Below are 20,174 nucleotides of genomic sequence, written 5' to 3' on the forward strand. Positions count from 1 at the left end.
AACAGGAGCAAAAAAAAAATTATTTTTTGGGGCGTTTAGAGCACTTGTGATTTTCAAATGCTCTGTTTACTAAGTTAATGCTCATATTGGCACATGAAAGTAAGGTACCGCAATATATACAGACAATCTTCATGTGACAAAGTATTCCTGTATGTTTGGCACTGTGTCCCGTGCCTCTGGCCCCGACAGAGATATCTGTGTTGATGTCCTGGCCACAGGAGTTGGTGGGTTGTCCTGCAGGTCACGCATCTCTGCCCGGCTGTAATTTAGAGGATGCCACCTCTCCATGTGACGGTGCATAGTATAGTTGCCGTAACTATACTTCTTATTTGTGCCTCTAGATAAGTCCTCTTTGCATATTAGGCACGTCACATACCGAGCATTAACTTTTTTCTGTCCTTCAGGAAATGAAAAAAACTGCCAAATGAAACTATTTTTATGATGAGATACCCGGGGCTCCTCTTGTAAAAACTGTGGTGCTTGTTCTTCCTCTTCCTCTTCTTGATCCTCTTCCTCCTCTGTGTTGGCAAGGAACTGTGGAGGTGTTCCTCTCTTCCTATGAGGAGGTGGTGGTGGTGGTGGGGGTCCACCAGCTGAAGCTACTAGTGAAGCCATTTTCCACTGAGCAAAATAGGTCTTCCTTTCACAAAGTTGAAAGTCAGAGTGAGAAAAAAGGTGGGGGCTTTCATCATTTGGGAAAAAAAATAGTTCTAAACCAATGAAAAGTGTTATTTTTAGGTCACCTGACCTAGCCTTACATCATTAGGAAACCAAAAGTGAAATGAACCAATGAAAAGTTTTATTAACAAGTCACATGACCTGTTACGCTTATGTTACGCGCTGCGCGCCGCGCCCCGGATCGCTTCCGGGAAGCTGCGCTTCGCGCCTCTGTTCGCAGTCCGGAGCACTTCCGGGTGCGCTAACGCTGCGCGTCATAAGACGCATTACGCGACAACGTGATATGTCGCACTTCCGCGACGCGTCACGATGTTGATTTCTAACGCGGCAGTTGCACAAACGGAAAGTTTACCGGTTAGCGGACCGGGTCGCGGCATCAAATTGAGCTAACGGAAAGCTTCCCGGTTCGCGAACCGGGAGCGTACAAAAAAAATATTTAAAAAAAATTATTAATAAACATATAAAATATATTTTTGGATTTAAAGAAAAATACATTTTACAGCTACAGATATTAGCTTTTAAAAAACCAATGAAATTCACTGAAAAAACCATAGGTTATAGACCATATATAGTTAGGAATTAGCATTTACAAAACCTTATTTTACTAACACAAAACCATTGAAATTTCATATATAGTTAGTTGCACTAACTATATATCGCGCACCCGCAATCCACTGCTGATCATGTCACATATTACATCATTCATGACATGGTCAGTGACATCACTGATGACATCACTGATGACATCACTGATGACATCACTGATGACATCTCAAATGACATCACTGATGACATCACTGATGGCATCTCATTTGACATTACTGATCACATCACTGATGACATCATTCATGTGATAATACGGTGAACCTCTTCAGACTCTAATATAATCTTAGATACACTCAGAGTAAATAGACGCTCACAGACTGTCACTCATCCATGGAGTTACTCACACACCTAGTCAGTCATGCAAAGAATCAATCACACTTCCATTTCCTCAACTATACAGTTATACACACCTTACTAATTCAAACATATACTAACACATATTTACTCTCGTATACAATCCCTGATACAAGTTCACAATGATCCATACAGCCACTCACAAATTCACTGGCTCTTATGCACAGTTATTTATATATGTCAACTCTCACATGTACTGTGGTTTACATATGTACTTACTTTGACATGTAGCACTGAGATATCCATTCACTCACCAATACACTCATGCACACAGTCAACCGCCCATACAGCTGTTTCCACATGCAATTTTGAACCCATACATCTAGTGAATCAACTGCTCACACATCTATGCACAGAGTCATACACCTCCCAGCCACCCACACACACACTCAGTCTCCCATACAAATACTTGGGCAACCAATCAATAACCCATATACTTAATCATAAAGCTACTGATCAACACATGCAGCAGTTTACAGAACAACAGATATAATGATGCACAAATTAAGACAGTTTAGTCACTAACCCATGCACTCAGTGAGACACATTTAATCACTCACTCATACAGTCAGTCATGCACCTACTAAATCCTTCATCCAGACACTTATACATCCACTCATTCTTCAATATGTAAGACATATTTTGACTTTTCAGAAACATACAGTCACTGGATGTTGTCATCAGTGATGTCATCAGTGATGTCATTTGAGATGTCATCAGTGATGTCATCAGTGATGTCACTGACCATGTCATGAATGATGTAATATGTGACATGATCAGCAGTGGATTGCGGGTGCGCGATATATAGTTAGTGCAACTAACTATATATGAAATTTCAATGGTTTTGTGTGAGTAAAATAAGGTTTTGTAAATGCTAATTCCTAGCTATATATGGTCTATAACCTATGGTTTTTTCAGTGAATATATATATATATATATATTCACTGAAAAAAACCAGAGGTTTCACACCAGTTATAGTTAGCTGGAAATTTTACTGACATAAAACCAATGAAATTCCCACGTTATAGTTATTCGGACTCACTATAACTTGCGCGTGCAATGCACTGCTGATGACATCACATATTACATCACTCATGACATGGCATTACTGAATTGGTTGTTGTAACTGGTATGGGTATATGCACTTTTTTTAAAATGTTAGTTTCTATTTTTGAATATGTGTTTCAAAGGTTACTTTACAGTGAGAGGAGGTCTGTCACTGTGTCACAAGGATGGTGTCATCAGCAGTGCATTGCACGCGCAAGTTATAGTGAGTCCGAATAACTATAATGTGGGAATTTCATTGGTTTTATGTCAGTAAAATTTCCAGCTAACTATAACTGGTGTGAAACCTCTGGTTTTTTCAGTGAATTTAATAGGTTTTTTAAATGCTAATTCCTAACTATAACTGGTGTGAAACCTATGGTTTTTTCAGTGAATTTCATAGGTTTTTTTAATGCTGGTACATTCTGTCATTGGGCTACAGTTGTGCTACATCTGGCTGATATTTGGGCAATTTTTTTTGTCTCTGGTGGCCATCTTTTGGCTACATTGGGCTATATTTGGCTACATTGGGCTATGTTTGGGCACTAACATATATATAGCCCAATGTATCCCAATATATATTTTTTCAAAGTTAATTTTCATAAAAACAACTTAAAAATAGGGCTTCCAGTCAATACAATTTTTCCCATCTTTTTTTATTTATTCTTTTTTTTTTTTTTGGGGGGGGGAGGGGAGCGCTCCCGGAGCGCGCCCCGGGGAGCGCCCCGGAAAGCGCAATTATATGAAGCGCCCCGGGGCGTGCACCGGGGAGCGTCCCGTAAGCGCCAATATCGCGAACGAAAACATGATCGTGACGTATCGCGTAGCCGCGTATGCGTGAAACGCACGACGTAAGCGCACCGACGCGCTTACGCTACGCGACCCGGGGCACGCCCCCGGGCACGCCCCGGGGCGCGTAGCGTAAGCGCGTTGGGTCATGTGCCCTAAAAATAACACTTTTGATTGGTTCATAACAGTTTTGGTTTCATAATGATAAAACCCCTAGTCATGTGACCTAAAATTAACACTTCTCATTGGTTCAGGATATTTTTTTTTTCCAAATGAGGAAAGCCCCCACCTTTTTTCCTTATTCTACCTTTTTGCTTTGAGAGAGGAAGACCTTTACTTTTATCTATAGAAAATGGCTACATTAGCTGCAGCTGCTGGATCTTCTGGACCACCACCACCACCACAAGGACCTCCTCAACTTCACAGTGGTGGAGATCCAGAACAGGAGGAGGATGAGGACGAAGAGGACAGTAGATTCGTCCCAGAGGACAACATAACATACAAACCAAAAGAGCACATCATTTGGCAATTTTTTTCTATCCCGAGTGACAAAAAAAAAGTGAATGCACCTAAAGCAACCTGCCCTATCTGTCATCAGGAGATGTCAAGGGGGAATCCCAACAAGAAGTACTCCTTCGGCAACCACACAATGATTAGGCATATGGTTAGAAAACATCCCAACAACTATTCTAGGGCAGAGGTCAGGGAACTGGCCAAAAACCCTGTACAATCTCCTGCCAGCACCTCCAAAACTACTGTTCCCACCCCATCAGGACCGGAAGTTAGGGAGACATGCTCCATCATACAAACCAACTTTTCAAATTGTAAAATGGTTTGTAAATTTTGTGGTCAAACGATTTGCTATGGTGAGCAATGCATCACTCTTATTAATCGTGCTTGGGAAAACCACAAGTGCCAAAGGAAATATCAATTTGTTGCCCTTTTTTTTTTCTCCTGTTGAGCCCTTTTGAAATGCTTGGTTTTTGTTTCTCTCCTTAAAAAATACAAAAAAAACAAAAAATGTTCAGAAAAACCAAAAAAAGCAAGAAAAGTTTAAAAACTCCGAAAAAAAATATAAAACAACAAAAAGAATAAAAAAACAGTTCTTTTCAGAACTACCTCCCATTTATATAAAATGACTTAAATTTTAAAACTCTGCCATTCTCTTTTCTCCCTGGTGCGCTCCCCGGTGCGCTCCCCGGTGCGCGTACCAGGCGCGCCCCCCGCGATAATCAAAAAAATATATATTTTTTTTGACCCCGCGGGGCCCTTTTATGGCCCCCACATTAAACCTAGGGGGTCAGGGGGGGTCTACCCTGCCCCCTTATGGTCAATTCCCCCCTTTGTTTTTGACACCTCTTGTGTCTCGATTTTACCGAGACACAAGATGGCGGCCGCTCCGGTCTGTTTCGAATGTTTTCAGACACCCGACAGCCAATCAGCTTTCCGTGCGCACCTCACGTGGCGCGACCGGAGCGCTCGCCGGTGCGCGCACCGGGGCGCGCTTACAGATATATATATTTTTTTAAACTTAAATTACTCAAATTCTACTGGAGCACATATCTTGAGACATAGCAAAGGCACATCGGGCTACCAGTCCCTACAATTTTGCCAAGTTTGGTGGAAATCCATTCATCCGTTCGGGCTAAAAGTGAAATCGACCGCCCTATGGAAATTAACATGGAGAAAACGCGTTTTGGGACCCCCCTTTTATCTCGGCCCCCGCTTGACGAATCCCCCCCAAATTTTCTGGGAAGGACCGGAGCTTGACGAGGCCATTTTCAGGAAATTTTCAGGCAGATTCGTCAACCGGCTCCAAAGTTATTCCAAATAGAATTTTGAGATTTAACATTGAAAAAAATCCTAACTATAACTACCTACTGGCGACCGCCAGTAGGTAATATATATATATATATATATATATATATATATATATATATATATATATATATATATATATATATATATATATATATATATATATATATATATATATTTACATATATCAATAACAAAATATTTGAAGACCAGACCATTTTAAATAAAATAAAAAAGTAAACAACATAAATTTCTTACAACTTTATAAAATTATTTTACACATAAAAAATAATAATAAGTAAAAATATTTTAATTTTAACCAAGCAAAACATAATAATATAACTTGTAACAATATAACATCAATTATAATTTTACATTTAATACATACTCTATTCTCACTACAATTTATGTAAAAGTAGGGAAAGGTTCTACGAAAGATGTATAAAATGTACTACTCCCACTTCATGCAATGCAACAGTAGGAAAACTGTTACATCACATGGGTAAAATGTACTATTCCGAACGCAGTCGCTACAACAATAGAGCAAAAGTCGAATTGCTTAGGGGTCAAATATATTATTCCCACTCAAGTTGGTGCAACACTAGGGAAAATGATGGATTGCGGAGGAATAAAATGTCCTATTCTCACGTCAGTCAATGCAACAGTAGGGAAATATTGGCTTGCGGAGGGATAACATTTACTATTCCCACTCAAATGAGTGCAACAGTAGGGAAAGTATTGGATTGTGGAGGGGTCAGATTTACTATTCCCACACCAGTCAGTCCAACAGTAGGGTAAGTATTGGATTGCGGAGGGGTAAAACTTACTATTCCAACTCCAACAACTTCAACAGTAGGGAAAGTATTGGATTATGGAGGGGTAAATTTACTATTCCCACTCCGTTCAGTGGAACAGTAGGGAAAGTGTTGGATCATGGAGGGTTAGAATTTACTATTCTCACTCCAGTCAGTACAACAGTAGGGAAATTGTTAAATTGCGGAGGGGTAAAATGTACTATTCCCACTCCAGTCAGTTCATCAGAATAAAAGAATTGCAAAATCATAGTAAACAAATACAAATATAAATATGTAAAAAGGAAAATACAAATATATTTTATATTAAAAATTAAATTAAATAAATGCATATTACAATGTTAAATACATATCATAAATGTTATTACAATTAAAATAACACAAATATTTTTCATTCAAAATTAGTTAATAACCAAAACATATTTATTAAATAATTTTATTTTAGTTACTTCCCACCCTATACTGACAACCTGCACCTAAAACGTAACTTTAAAAAGATAATTATTTACACTGTTACCATCATTATTTCTCATAAACTAATTATCATTTATTGAAAATTAATTATTACTTAGGGCCTAATTATGATGACGGTGGGACAGCCACCGACAGCCCGTTGGTGGTGGTCCCTCCACCATCAGACCCATGGTATCCGCCCGACATAGTACAACGGCGAGCGGATGGGTGGCAGTCAGCAAGACTGACTGCCATGTATCCAACGGGCTCCTTGAACCGGTCGGTGTGGTGGAGTGGATTGTAGTCCCTAACACGATGGCAGTGCCTGACAGGCACCGCTGTAGGTATTACAATATCCCTTTCCGCCCGCCTTTTCATGGCAGTTAACCCACCATGAAATGGCTGCTGGAAAGGGACTTTGGGGGCCTGTATCGGGCTTCCCTTCTGCCCTGGCCCTCCGATGTGGGCACATAGGTTCCCCCTTACATATCCCTGCACCATGTGGCAGACACGGTATGGTGCCTGCCACGTAGTGAAGGGATATGTTCAAGGTTCCTATTTTGCATTGCAGCGGGTGCTGATAGCTGCAGCACCCGCTGCAATACAAAGTATAGGCATTTCAACCGCCGTGGTAGCGGTCGTTTTGCAATGCCTATGTCTGGACCGCCGACAGCCTGTTGGGCGGTCCTGATTCCCAACGCCCACCATCCTGATCAGCCCTTATATTATAATTAATTTACTTCCCACAATATACCCCCCCAAAACAAACTCCTAAAATGTAACTTAACGAAAAATTAAATACACGCATAACATAATTAATTATCAATTTATTAATTAATTTTAGTTAAAAAAGATCATAAATGAATTCAACTTAATTTACTTCCCACCCTATACCCCTACAAAACCCACCACCCATACCTAGAATGTAAGTTAAAAAAATGTATTGCAAAATTAACGTAATTAATAATCAATTGAATAATTATTTCTAAATACAAACGAAGACCCATATGATGTCGGGCGGACTCACGTATGCATGGCACCGTTGCGGAGTCGGAACCGATCAACCTTAGGTCGGCGATTATTAAAACTGCTTTTCAATGTTACAACACATGGTGCAGTCACAAACTCCCATTTGTCAACGGGAGCTTGTGTGGTGGGTGGAAACCGTCCACAGCAAAAGCTCCTGTAGAGAAACGTGTTTTGTATACATCCCTTCATAATGCCTGCCACACATTGCAGGGATTTACAGGGGGGCACAGCCCCCAACTAGAGGCTGCAGGGAAAAGGGGGTCCTGCTAGGGGCCCCCAGAGTTGCTTACTGACAAGCTTTCCATGACTGAGAGACCAACATGGAAAGCCTGTTGTAAATCAATATCATAAACCTGATGGCGGAAATACCATCTGCACAGGATTATGGTGGGTTTCCGATTGGCCGACAGGCTCCATGAGCCTGCCGGAAGCCAATTGAATTCTGACCACCGTAATCCTAATACGGCGGTCGGAATTCAAACCAAGGATGTCGGTCGGAAAGCTTCTGACCTGTGGTCAGAGGCTTTCTGACCGACATACTAATAAGGGCCTGTATAAATGACTTATAATGAACTTACGTCCAACCCTCTACCGCTATAAACCCCACAACCCACACTCAAAATTAAACATACAAAAATAATTACACAATTATCATAATTACTGATAAAGTAAATGAATAATATTAATTAACAACGAATTATTAATTAATTAAAATGCATTTACTTCCCACCCTGTACCCCTACAAACACCACAACCTGCACCTAAAATTAAAAAATACATATATTTTCACAATTAACCTAATTGATTAGCAATTAAACTAATAAGATTAATTATCAAATAATTTTTTTATTCATTCAAATTAAATTAATTCCCACCCTATGCACCTATAAATACCACAACAGGCACCTACATTTTTAATTGACATTTTTTTAATTGCACAATTACCATAGTTAATTACAACTACATAAATAATATTAATTAAAAAGTATTATTCATTTATTATAATTAAATTACTTCCCACACTTTACCCCTATAAACTCATTACTGGTTATAATACTAAAAATCCAAACAAAATGATTAAATAAAATGTCATAACTACTAAAACATGTAAAACTATATTCAAAAACATACAAAATAAGTAGACAAAAAATTCACATCATATGCATTTACAATACATACAAAAATAAATAAAAATAATTTAAAAAATTATATTCTAAACAGCTATATTTCTGTAAACTACATTAATGTCTTGGATATTTCCATATCAAAATATTTGTAGAAAACATATTGGTATGATGACATTTTAATTTTGATATTTTGTCTTAATACTCCCCTCCAACCCATTCATGTTCAATAAGAATGCCTGATAGCTTCTTCCCACAAACCTAAAAACAATGCCACCTGGTCCAGCTTTAAAACCTTCGATGAAAGTGACATCTCAAAACTTCTAACTTCTCTGAAATACTCCAACCACTTCTACAATCTCCTTCCCTCCAAACTCATCAATGAGTCCATTCACCCCCTACTCCCCTTATGTACTAGGATTCTTAATGATTCACTTATACAAGTCTCCATACCTGAAAGCCTAAAAAGAGGACAGGTTGCTCCTATCTATCTCCAACTAGTCTGACCAAAACAACTACCGCCCTACCTTCAACATCCCAACTTTGGCCACTTTCTAGAAAAATGTGTGCACATACAGCATCGCAATCACACTGAGCAATGCCATCTCCTCGCCCAATGTCAATCCAGTTTCAGACTTGGCCATTGCGCCAAAACAGCTGTGGTCCACATTGTTGACAACGCTCTACGCTCACTCGAATCTTGCTTACTAATCCTACTTGACCTATCAGCTGGTTAAACACTGTGAATCATCAAACACTTTTGAACTTTCAGAACACAGGAAGGGTCTCCCCGGTATCGTATTAAGAATAATCTTCTCCTTCCTTCACAACAGATCTCAGCACATTCTTATGAAACACGATCTTTCCGACCTAACACCAGTTACACTAGGCATCCCACAAGGTTCCACTCTCCCTGACACTGTTAAGCATGTAAATTGAGCCTTTGACCAAAATCCTCAAACTTTCTCACATTTCCAACACAGGTATTCAGATGATATTCAACTCTACGTGAAAATTACCTCAACCGATGACATCAACGCTCGTAATAACACCTTGACAAAAATGCAACATTGTCTGACTCGTAACCACCTCAAACTAAATGCCCTCTAAACAGAACTCCTATTGATCTCACCACCCAGTATTGCCCCTTATATCAAAAACTGGTTTCTACATCTTACTGCCTTAACTATACCCCCCACATCATTGACTCAGCTAAATCCCTAGGACAATACCATCTCCTTGCATCAGAGCTGTTGTTACCAGAGCTGCTAACTATCAACTACATGCATTATGAAAACTAAAACCTTTCCTTCCCGCGACTGGTCATAAAACAGTGGTACAAGCACTTGTGATAGTCATATTAGACTATGGTAGTGTTAAACTTGTGGCCCTTACAAAACCAAAATCACTCCACTGAAGGCTAACTTGAACGTGGTAGGAAGACTCCTCACTGGTTCAAAAATAAAGATATATCTCACCTGACATCCAATTACTGAAATGGTTACCCTGTGAGGGTAGGATCCATTTTAAAAATACCTGTACAACCTATAAAGCACTGCATCACAACACTCCTTTTTACCTGTCTCAGAAATTGACCATCTCTGGTGGAAACAGAACTTCCATAAATACAAGATCCTTACTACTTAAACCAAGACAATTCAACAAAAAGAAACCTACAATCCATCATTTTCTGGAATGCCCTCTAACATTTAAAATTCTCTTCCTCCAGACACCAGGTGCAACCCCTCCACCTCCATTTTCAGAAAATAAGTACAATTTCTACTAGCCAAGAGATTTCTCTCACAGTTAAGCCATACCTCCCTCTCCTCAAGCATGATGCGTACCTTCCTGTGTGAGTCTTCACTTATCATGCCTCGTCCACATATCTGTGATTTACTTTATTTGTCTGTTTCTCAACAATCTACACACCACCCGACATCTATCGAACTCAACCCATGCCAGCATTTTGAATGACTATTTGTTCCTGTACTGTTCTTCTTATTATTTTGCCTGTATTATTTGCTTTTGTAACTTTTGTTGCATGCCCTATTCCACGCATACGTGCATAGCTTATCGTTTGTATCATAACATCCTTTCATTATTATTGTAAAGCTCTCTGTCATCCAAAAGGATGCTGTTCAAGTTACATAAAATTCTTTAAAATACAAAATATAATTCAATGGCAAGGCCATGGAGAACAGGCTTAAAGGCTTCCCAAAGAGTGGTCCGAGACTCATCTGAGTCCTACTGGTGAGGAACTATGAGGCAGCCTCTGCAGCTAGATAGGAGGTGAAATCTACATCAGTTAGCCTTCACGCATTAAGCCTCCATGAATCAACTAAAGGAGCATTAGACCGTCCCAAGGTGAGGAGAAAAGGTGTGTGGTCAGAGATAATCCTAGAAAAGGTGTGTGTCTCATACAGCTGCAGTGAATGAACCATTGGGATGAACAAATAGTAAAGTATCTTTAAGACTTGTGTAATGCCCATTAGACAGCAATGAATAGTCCACAGAAGTGGAGTGAAGGATTTGTCATTGTATCCATCAACCCAAGGGATATTACAACATTTTGAATGTAGTGATGACCATGTGAGTGAAATTTTTAGTTAAGTCTCTATCTAGCACCCAGTAACTCACCCTCGTAACTACTAGAATACCTGGTGTGGCTTCCAGTATCACTTAAACTTTGACTTGGAAGATAGTGGCAGGAATTAGAGAGAGGGTATATATATTTAAGCAAGTGAGGATCTTCCCCCTGATTGTGTCTGGCACTATAATGTATCAAAGGATGGGGAATTCTTGAAAATTAAGATGGCCACCCTTAGGGAGTCATGAGTGAAACCTCCATGTAGGACATTAGAAGCTAAATCTACTTAGAAACAGGCAATGGATCACAACAGATGAGTTTATTGCCTAAAAAGTATGTCAGGTGAGTGATACTTAGGAGCTTTGAATACTGTCCCACTTTTCACTTGATTGTTAAGCCCCATGACATTCTAAGAGCTCCATTTACATAAAGTACAAATCGAGTCTACAGTTTGTTTAATTCTGACAAAAAAGAACACCATGCTACTTTTTCTGAGAATAATATAGTGAGTCTCAACATGAAGCACGTCCATTAGTTCCATTAATGGCCAAGACAAGTTGGTATTCACATTGAGATTTTAGCATACCAGTTCTAACTTTCCACTTTGTAACTTACATATTATACAATGCCAGATTTGAAGTTAAGACACAAATATAGCTTTGACAAAGGTATTTAGGGGATGAAAAAAGTGTCTGTTGTCAGTTCGTGATTCCATGGTCGGCTGGAACATTCCACCGGGATTAAAATGCACTCATATGGACCTGTAAACCAGGAAATACAGACTCTTTGGAACAATTACATGTTAGATTGATGAGACATTGCTTTTTCTAATATTGAGCAAGATCCTCTCCAATTTCGACTTGAACCAGAATTTTGTATGCAAATCTGTTAAATTCTTCATTTGTTTAATACACACTTTGTATAATGGAATCTAAGTCCAAATCGTACACCTTGACTGTGATTTGATCGATATCTTGTCTATATTACCACCATTATTCATTCTCTTTTATTTGACTTCTGACATTCCAAGACAGCACCTGCAGGAAAGGGTGGTTGTGTCTAGTCATCAAGGGGTCCATTCTGAGTGAAACATACTGAATTGTCCCACCTGGGGGTTATAGTACAGTCACCAACTCAGAATGGCACCGTGTGACAGACAAGCAATAGCATCAAAACCAACAACTACAAAAGCAAACCCCACCCCACTTCATATGTATGCCATCCAAGCCCTATTTGCATGGAGAGATGGTTTATTACTCTAGATCGGCGGTACTCATAGTACGGCCCGTGGGCCATTTGCGGCCCGCCAGACCTTCCCTTGCGGCCCCCATGGAAAACAACAGCAGCCAGGGACTCTGCGCCATTACTACTGTTGTGATTCCTTAGGGGCCGCATTTTCTGAGAAGAGGTCAAAGGATCATGCGCTGACAAGTAGTGTCTCGCATGCTCACCTGCGGCCCCCGCCCTCATCTGCCCTTGTGAGGTCATAGGCTTGGGTCACGGTGAGGATTTTAAAAAAAGGCACACAAGTTGCTGCCTTTATTTATCTGCCCTTATTTATTGCGAGTGGTTTTGCAGATTCATTTACGTGAATGCGACAGTAGATGGCGCTGTTGTGACCAATTGTGAGTTAATCATCAGCGAAATTTACTTTTGATGCATGTTTGTTCTCACTGAGTTAACTTGCAGGGCTTTTAGTGGGCCAAGTGCTTCAAAGCAGATGCTTAGACGGGTAGCTATCGGGGGAGGGGGGGGGGGGCTCCATTTTTGCCTTCAGGGTGGAAATATATATATATATTAACTCGGTAGCAGTGCTGCTAAGAAAGCCCTTGTCAGTTCAAATAGACAAGTTTTCATTCTTTCAGTCTTGTTATTTCAGACCTGAAGCATTTTCTATATTATGTACAACAAAGCCATAGTTTTATTTATCTTATGCAACAGGAAGATAGGAATGTGGGGTTATGTAGCCTATATTCCTCACCCTGAGCTCCCCTGAATGGTAAAGATCAGCCATGTCACTATATTCCAGGCTGCTAGCATTGGTCGTTTTTTAACCGAAACACTCAGTAGTAAAATCTTCATTGGGGAGTTTTTCATCACTGTGCCTAACCTGCCTGGTTGTTTATCCAAAATTCCTGCAGGAGTCGTCTTCCCTAAGTCATACACACTGTAAAACCGAATAGTCCAGGGTCCTTGTCCCAACCTGAAATATTAGTAGCACCAACACACTTTGCCAGTAGCTAACAGTGCCAAAGGCCATGCAGATTTCACTGTGTCACACTTCAAGAGTACTAAACACAAATGAGATGCGTGACTTGGACTGCTTACAGCACTCTTGCATCTATCGGAGTTCCAATGCTTCTGGGCAGCCCCCTTCTTATTCAACTCCATTGGTCACATTAGATACCCCTCTTACCTAAATTAATACAGAGCACCCTAGAATACACTAACACGTCCCTAAATAACTTGCATGCTTTGTTGCATTGAGCAGAGGCAACCACTTCCTTTTAAAAATGGAGAAGAACACGCCCTCCTCAAATAGTTTGATTTTACTTCTTTCACAGTCTCATCTTTTCAGAACTGACGCATTTTCAATATTATAATTTATATACAACAAAGCCATAGTTGTTGCTTATTTATCTCATGCAACTAACAACTATTGGCAAAGCCAATAGTCCTGACTTGTTGCAGGTATAATGTTACTGGTTGTATCTGATTATCTGGATCCAATGACAAACAACAACATACCAGTAGGGTGGCACACTATGCTAAACAAAGATTTTTGTTTACATATTTTTAAGCCAACCCCATAATGTTATCGGTCATGGCCCTTTGAGAAAACCCTCAGGTTTTTCATCCCACTAAAAGCCCTGTAACCAGGCAATCCATGTCGGTTATGTGTTAATATCGCCGTAGTTCGTTCTAAAAATCTATTTTTAGGTTCTTTTGCATGTCTGTTAATAGTAGAGAAATACTGCTATTTAAAGAGTGAGAGACTGACTGACTGACTATGAGAGAGAGACAGAGAGAGCGACTGACTGACAGAGCGACTTACTGAGAGAGAGAGAGACTGACTGACACAGAGACTTACTGGTTGAGAGAGAGAGACTGACAGAGAGAGACTGAGAGAGAGAGACTGACTAATGGAGAGGCTTACTGGCTGAGAGAGAGAGAGACACTGACTGAGAGAGAGAGAGACTGATGGAATTGGGGTCAAAGTGTGTATTTAGCTATGCGATGCCTCTTAAGGCACAGGGTCAAGATTGATTTCCATATAGCTGTCTTAATTGAGGTGGCAAAGTGAGCTAAAGAATGATGATGGATTCAACTCAGATCTGTGGAGAAGTGTGGCTCACTGGTTAGAGCAGGCAGACCCTGAAGCAGAGGTCAGACCCGGGACCAGGGTTCAATTCCCGACGCGGCAGGGTCTTGAGCTCAAATGTCCATGGACTCGATAATTCTCGCTTCGGTGCCTGACCTAATCATGGGTTCACACTCTGCAACTCTGGGCATTAAGCTTGCTTAATCTCCACAATGGCCCCCACCGCGGCGGGATGCCTGGCTTTCACCTTGGGGATGCCCTGTAGGGGCTATCTCACAGGGAAAAGCCAGGACGGGTTCCCAAGGCAAGCGCGGAGATACCCCTTCGGGGGTTGATTCAGGCGCTATATAAGAAACATAATAATAATAATAAGATTGCTATTTTCTGCTAATATGAATATATTGTCAAAATGTGCTCTTTGTAGTTACATCTGCTTTTGAAATATAGCATTGTCACATTGTGTAATGTTTTGAAACAGGTTTGATTTTTTTTACTCTAGCCCCGCCCCCACTACCCTGCCCCCGCTGACCCCGCCCCTACTGGTGCGGCCCTCAGCCACAACCCACACTGTAATTTTGTCCCCGACAGAAAGTTTGTGAGTATCCATGCTCTAGATTAACCAGTTCCTTTCTAACTAAACAACCAATACACAAGACTAACCCACAAATTCTCACCAGGTTCAAGCACTATAAGCTCAACAAGCCCTTTGAATGCCCTGTCACCCGTTATTTTGTAATTGCAGTTCAACCGATTTTTTGTAATTTGGCAATTAAGTCTAGAAGGAGTGATATTTTAAAATGATCAATCTTGGCCATTCTGTGCATATCAAGAACTTGAGTACCTATGGAGTATCCCCAAATAAATGCCATTTATGGGTTTAAGTATTTAGCCTTAGGCCTATTTCAACCTTTCTTCAGTGTCGCCCAGCCCAAGCCCAGGAACTGGGTCCTTGCCCTTTCCACTGCCTCCAACCACCCAATAAAGACTACATTCATTGTGCAACTCCTCTAAGCTGTGCTAAGACACTTGTACCCTCTTCATCTGGCGTCTTCGAATTCTCTAGCACCGAGCACACAGGGACCTCAAGGTAGGGGTTTCTGCAAGTCGGCCTATTTCATTTGAATGCTTTTTCTCTACTTAACACATTTCCAAACCACTGCTGCAGTCTCAAAGAAAAGTCATTCGGATAGAAAATGTGGTTTTGTCTGCATGGGTACAGCAACTTATATCAAATATGTATTGTATAGGGATTCCATTTGATGTCCTCAAAGTATTTTCATTGGACCAATGCAAGCCTTCGTAATCGAGGAATATCATTCCATGCTGACATTAATGTTGGCTTATTGGTAGGTGCCTAGAAGTTATCGGACTTTCATCTTTGTCTTATAGATGAGGATTTCAATGGCTGAGGTGGAGTGCCCAGGAAGAAATGGAGGTTATGTATCAGGGTCCGATAATGCTCTTTATACTGCAGAACAGGAGGAAGGATCACCTGAAGGAATGAAGTTTCTAACTCCATGTTCCGACAACTCTTCAAGATTTCTTCACTTTCCAGAATACTGACAAAGTGTGAATTGTTTTATTGTGCACAGTCGTAATGCTTTTTGTCATGGTCTTCAGGGCTTTCAGATGATGTCCTCAGAAGAGAAACTGGTGAATTTAGTTTTTAAGTCTTTCCAGCTTGAAGATGTGTGAGAAAGTGCCATCTTTGTTGCCTTGGTATGCCCCACTTTTTTTCTGAATTGCTGATGTTCTTTGACTGAGTGTGCCCTGGGCTCCTGCCAACCAGGTACCCAGGGCCTGTGTTCCTTCCCTAAAACTGTACTGAAACAAAACCCAATTGGCATCTATGGCCACCTGTCAGCCCCTAGTAGTTGGTACCTTAGGTACCCAGGGCATGGTGACCAGAGAAGACCCCTGAGGGCTGAAGCACTTATTGTGCCACCCCCAGGGGTCCGGTACCCTGGCATTCACACACTGCCTTTGCAGGCTGAGTGTCTAAGTACAGAACTAAAACCAGAGTCGACATGGCACACAACCCTGTGTTCCATGCCCACAGAACCCACTGCCCTGGCATACTTGTTATGTTATGTTATGTTATGTTATGTTAGTGCTATTTGTATTGCGCACGGCTGCTCCAGCGAAGGAGCGTCCCGGCGCACCGACAAGGTGGCGAACACAACACAACAGGAAAACAGAAAATATTATTAAAAATGGGGGAGTTGAGGTTTTAACATAGCTCAGAAAATAGATGAGTTTTAGCGGCCTTGCGGAAAGAAAGCAAGTCGCCAAGGGTCCGGAGTTTCAAGGGGAGAGCGTTCTAAAGTGCGGCTGCCCGCACCCTAAAAGAGCGACCCCCCGCCCGACTGAGTTTGAACCGAGGGGCTACCGCTAATTCTTGGTCCAGCGAGCACAAAGTGCGGCCCGGGATATAAGGGCACAAAAGTTGGCGCAGTAAGGGAGGCGATAGGCCCTTCAGAATCTTGAAAGAAATGCACAGTACTTTAAAGTGGATCCGCTGCCTAACGGGTAACCAATGCAAGGCTCGCAAAGTTGGACCGGCCGAGCAGAACCTAGGAAGACCTACGATTGCTCTGGCCGCTACGTTCTGCACTCTTTGAAGTCGGGTTAGCTCGGCCTGGTTTAACCCTATAAAAAGGGAGCTGGCATAGTCCAGCCGAGCCAAAACCGTTGCTTGTACCACCAGTTGACGAGTTGCGGCATCAAAATATTTAAGGGCAGGTCGCAGATTGCGCAAGATGCCAAAGCAGCACGCCGCCGTCCTTTTGGTGTGGCCAACAAAGTTGAGGGAAGGGTCCAGCCAAACACCAAGATTTTTGATCTCCGCAACCGGAGTGGGGGTCGGCCCCAACTCAGGGGGCCACCAAGTATCTCCCCATAGGTCCGTCTGCTTCCCAAAGACCATCACCTCTGTTTTTTTGGCGTTTAGTTGGAGACAGTTGGACGTCATCCAACCAGCCACCGCCCTAAGTCCTTCTCTGAATCTTGGGGCATCCACCCCAGAGTCCCCGCTGATCGTGACCGCTAGCTGGGTGTCATCTGCGTACGACACCATGGTCATACCACAGAGCTTCACAACCTCAGCCAGCAGCCTCACGTAGATGTTAAACAACGTGGGACTCAGCGAGGAACCCTGCGGGACCCCAAGAGACAGAGGATGACATTTGGACTGATAGGGCGGGGACGCCACACAGAAGGAACGATCCCTGAGAAACGAACAAAACCACTGGTGCGCAGTGCCGATCACCTCTATCTCCTCAAGACGCTGCAGGAGAATATCATGGGAGACCGTGTCAAAGGCGGCGCTTAGGTCTAACAAAACAAGCGCCGCCGTTTGACCTGCATCCAGAACTACCCGCAGGTGCTCGACCATAGATAGCAATGCTGTCTCCGTACTGTGGCCGGCCCGAAAACCATTCTGGGTGTCGTCCAGAATGTTGGCACGCGACAGATGATCAGTGAGGGCGGTGTTAACATGCACCTCCGCAAGTTTGGCTGGCCACGGGAGAAGCGAAATCGGGCGGTAGTTCTCTGATTTTGTAGGGTCGAGAGATGTTTTTTTCAAAATGGGCATTACTACCGCATGCTTCCATTTCAAAGGCACCTGGCCAGATGATAGCGACATGTTGATTAAGTCGCAAACCGGGCGAGCAAAAGTCTGGTCTCTGAACATTGGTGGCTTGAGCGGGTCGACCGGCGACCCAGACTTAACTCGGAGAGCCAGGGCCGTGTAGGACTCCAAAGAGAGATAGGGGAGAGAGTCTAGCACCACCTGATCTGGCAGGATGGGTGGCCCCATACTGGTTTGTGCAGTGGTGGGGAAGGCCCTATAGATGGTCTGGACCTTCTCCAGGAAGAAAGCCGCCAGCGCTTCACAATGGGTATTGGAGCTGATGGAATTACTGGCAGGCTTCCTTGCCACAATGTCTTTAAGGGCCTTAAAGATGGTTTTAACAGGATTCCCACTGCTGCGAAACTCCAGAGCGTAATATGCAGCCCGGGTTCTACAAACCGCGCGGTGATAAGACTTGACCGTAGCCATATACAGGGTTTTTTTGCTCCTGTCATACCTCTTCCTCCAGTCTCTCTCTGCACGTCTGCAGACACTTTTCAGAGCCCTCAGATTGCCATCATACCAGGGGCTAGTCACCCCTCTAGCTGGGTGCCCTATGCCAGAGGTGTGGGCACAGGTGCATGAGCCATGTGCCCCTACAGTACCCAGGGCCATTCCTGGGCACTGTAAGTGTAGTGATGCCATTAAGAGTATGTGTTTCTGAGAGGTTGGCAATACGAACTCCACAGCACCATAATGGCTACACTGAAGACTGACAAGTGTGGTATCAAACTTCTCAGCACATTAAACCTGCACGGATGCCAGTGTGGGATTTAATGTAAAATGCACCAGAGGGCATCTTAGAGATGCCCTCTGAAGCCCTAACCTACAATCCACGTCTGGCTGAGTGGCTGCAGAGGCTGCCACACAGCAGACATGTTGCTGGACCCCTGGGTAGGAGAGCCCCCGCTCTCCTGGGCCTGCAACAATGCACATCCTGGACGAGGTGCTAGGTCTCCTCCCCCAGGATAGGCAGGGGAAAGCTTCAAAGGCATACCGCCTCTGTGAGCTTCTCCAGACCATTTGCTGTACCCAGCAACCAGCCCTCACCAGTCCTGCCCTCCACTCTGGCGGGAAGACTGGCGGGAAAAACTTCGTCAGGAAGGGGGGGTGCCGGCCTGTGCCAACCCCACCCTCAGAGGTGAAGCACGACCCCGGGCTCCGGCCATCTTGAAGATGGGAGCCCTGCACTATCACAGCTAGGCTCCTGTCCCCCTCCCACAGGAGAGGAGCAGGCTAGGGGGTGTACTCACCCCAGGGCAGGGACCCATTGGTCCATGTCCTTGCCCTACCTGTAACGCCACTAAATTCAGTATTTAGGGGCTCCCTGAACCTTCCTTCCACAGATTCCAATACGAAAAAGAAAAAAGAAGATCAAGAAGAAGAAAACCCGCTGTGCAGCTGCTAACAACAGGACAACAACAACTGACTTGGCCCCAGCCCTACTGGCCTGTTGATCCTGGAACCTGCTCCTGCCTAAAACCCGGTGACTCCTGCAAACAGCAACCTTGGGACACCCAGAGGACCTGCCTGCCTTGACCCTCTTGAAGATTGGGACTCCCATCAGCAGAGGCTTTGCTGCAACAACCCCCCTGGTGCCAGCCAGGAAGCTCCGGACCAGCCACTCTGCACCCGCCAACCCCAGGCCGGGCCTAACCCAACCAAGACCACGAGGACGTCCCCCCGGCGACTGGGACCCACAGTCCAGTGCCCAAAGACCCTCCTCGACGAACCAGCCGTCGCCTGCAGACTCAGAACCAGGGGCCACCCTAACCGCGACCAGCCGAGGGTAAGCTTTTCCAACACCCAAAGAACCCCTGCACCCGGCGCCCTACACCCCTCTATGCCTCCCTTTGGGGTACCTACCTGTGCTTCAAGATGCCAACTTACCTCTCGAAGTGCTGGTTGCCCCTGGAGAGTCCCC

Source organism: Lissotriton vulgaris, chromosome 4_1, assembly GCF_964263255.1.
Source record: "Lissotriton vulgaris chromosome 4_1, aLisVul1.2, whole genome shotgun sequence".
Lineage (NCBI taxonomy): Eukaryota > Metazoa > Chordata > Amphibia > Caudata > Salamandridae > Lissotriton > Lissotriton vulgaris.